Genomic DNA, 2,394 nt, shown 5'->3' with positions numbered 1-2,394 from the left:
ACAAAACGAGAACAGATCGGTCTGAATCGTTAAGGTATTATTTTCTGTATATCTGTAAAACAATTTATTTCACTGTACATTTAAATCAATTATTATGTTCATTAGAACTTGATTCTGCCAAACATGTGCTGTAAAGACTTAGACTTATTATGAATAAAGAACAAGTCAAACATGTACATATTTTCATTGTTATTCTTACATTTTGGGCCATTTACGTAAATCTACAATATTTAATGATAGTTCATCCAATGTTCAGAGTCCGGATCTCATGCACACTCGATTAACAGTATTCTTAAAGTTGCACTCTCACAGAATTCTAGTTTGACACTTTTTGTCTCAGAATCGGCTTATTTTGGCATTCTTTAAATTAAGACCTAATATATAAATCACAAAGCAAACTTCTCCGAGCCAAAATATGATAAATGCAATCGAATCCTGTGTAAGTTGTCAAAGTGATCAATCTGTGAAAGTGCAGCTTTAACAGTGAAAAATAACTTCTGCTAATGCTATATATTTTAAAATTTATTTGCCATTGCAATAAAGAGATATTCACCTACAATATCATACATAAACACCAAAGAAATATCAAAGTTTAAGTAATGTTTGCAAAACAACAATGTATTTAAGAAATCTGATATTAAATATGCAACAACTGGTGTTATACTCCAGAACTGAAGCTAACATCATAGAGGTACATCCTTCCAAGAATCAATCAAAACAACATGCTGAACAACTTCAAGAACTCTCTTCAAAAGACCACACTTACCTGAAATAAATAAAAAAAAGCCAATATTAAAATAAATCAGTTACATGTATTGTTAAATATTTTAATACTAGCTGAAAATGCTACTGCCTTTGATGTTTGCTTTCTACATGCATATCATAATGAAATATTGACAAGATAATAGCTAATGTTTTGTGGTTGTTGTTTTTCTCTGAACAAATAGTCCATTACTTTTGTACAGCAAAGTAAAACTAAATGTTATAAAAAGTTTTAAAATAGGTCCTACCGATTATTTGTAAAACTTGTCATCACTGGTTTTCTCTTGCGGTTGACATTGCCTGGACTGGCAAATATCATGTGTGTGTGTGGGGGGGGGGGGGTCCGGTCTTATGCTAGGTCCCCTGTGGCGGTAGGCTTGTTGAAGACAATAATAAGGGGACTTCCTTATCTCCATCAATCAGAATACTTTAATGGTGTCAACGGTAAATAGCAGGAGACCCTCCACCAGCCTTAACCGGTAAATGGGGGGAGGGTAGTGTGTGTGGGTTAGAACCAGCTGCCCGGTCAGCTTAGTTGGTTAGAGTGCCGTGCGGTTCTGGTGGTTGTGAGTTCGAGCCCCACACCGGGGGCACTTTTCCTCCCAGGTCTACTTTTACAGCCAGAGTGTGTGAACATGTTCCCCAATTTCTGTAAGAACAAAAATCAAAGCATGTGAATGTTTGAGCAATGCAAAAGTTACAGATTGGTATCACCCACAATTGTCACTTGTCAACTATTACATTATTATTCATAAGGGAGAGTGTTCAATCGCTTAGAACTGAAACTTTTTATGCATAACCCCAATAAACCATTTCTGCTTATACTATAGAATACAAGGTTATACTGTATAGCTGGCATGTAACTGTTATTTAATGTCACTTCCGGGATCCCCATTCGGGCCATTTATGATTTACTCATATTGTGCGATGATTTAATATTGTGTTTCAACAATACTGTAAGAAGGACCTGTGTTATTTAAAGTTAAACTTACCCTTGTTTGCATTTACAGTATGCGTCACACACACGCTTTTCCTTTGTATCGATGTCAATATTGACAACATGGCGGCTATCCGATTTTCTCTGACTTGGATAGATTTCACTCCGTAAATGTTAGATATCGTCATTTTCTAAAGATATATCGAGCCTTCCGATGTAGCAGCCAGTTACAAATTCCTTTGACTTCTATTTTTTTCGCATTGTAATTTCACATTTATGATAATTTGTCAGGAATATCGGAAAGCGAAACGACACGAGACGCCATTACTTCCTCGTTTGTTTGACGGACATAGACAGAGTTCGCTCCCTTGATATCAGGGGGCGTGGCTTAGAAGCCGCTGTCGTAAGGTCAATTGCCATTTCCTCTCATTGTGCCGTATTCTTAGGTCTGGCGTTAATAGTAACTGGTCTGTTCTGAACCTGTCTGTGATAGTTCCTTACTTGATATTCAACACCTGACATTTTTCATTTTGCTAAGTATGACCTACCGGGTCAAATGATATGATGCTACTCGTCTCTACGGGACTTATTACAGCATCTTCGTTTTCATCAATACATACTTTTCTCTTTTTTAAGGGAATTCCCATTTCTTGATCCTTTCTTTTGTATTCTTTGCTTGCGGTGTCTGGTATCTT

At 36.5% G+C, this 2,394-nt stretch overlaps 1 long non-coding RNA gene across 1 annotated transcript; it reads right to left on the bottom strand.

Annotated features, from left to right (window-relative positions):
- Window positions 1-509: 509 nt before the first annotated feature.
- LOC128209448 (uncharacterized) lies at window positions 510-2,107 on the bottom strand. The gene is made up of 3 exons (XR_008256998.1): window positions 1,755-2,107; window positions 1,011-1,411; window positions 510-766 (listed from the first exon to the last, which is right to left on the bottom strand). It is a non-coding gene; the product is annotated as an uncharacterized LOC128209448 (long non-coding RNA).
- Between the last annotated feature and the right edge of the window lie 287 nt (window positions 2,108-2,394).

This window comes from Mya arenaria, chromosome 11 (genome assembly GCF_026914265.1).
Source record: "Mya arenaria isolate MELC-2E11 chromosome 11, ASM2691426v1".
NCBI classification, from domain to species: domain Eukaryota; kingdom Metazoa; phylum Mollusca; class Bivalvia; order Myida; family Myidae; genus Mya; species Mya arenaria.
This window is presented reverse-complemented; position numbering and strand designations above follow the sequence as displayed.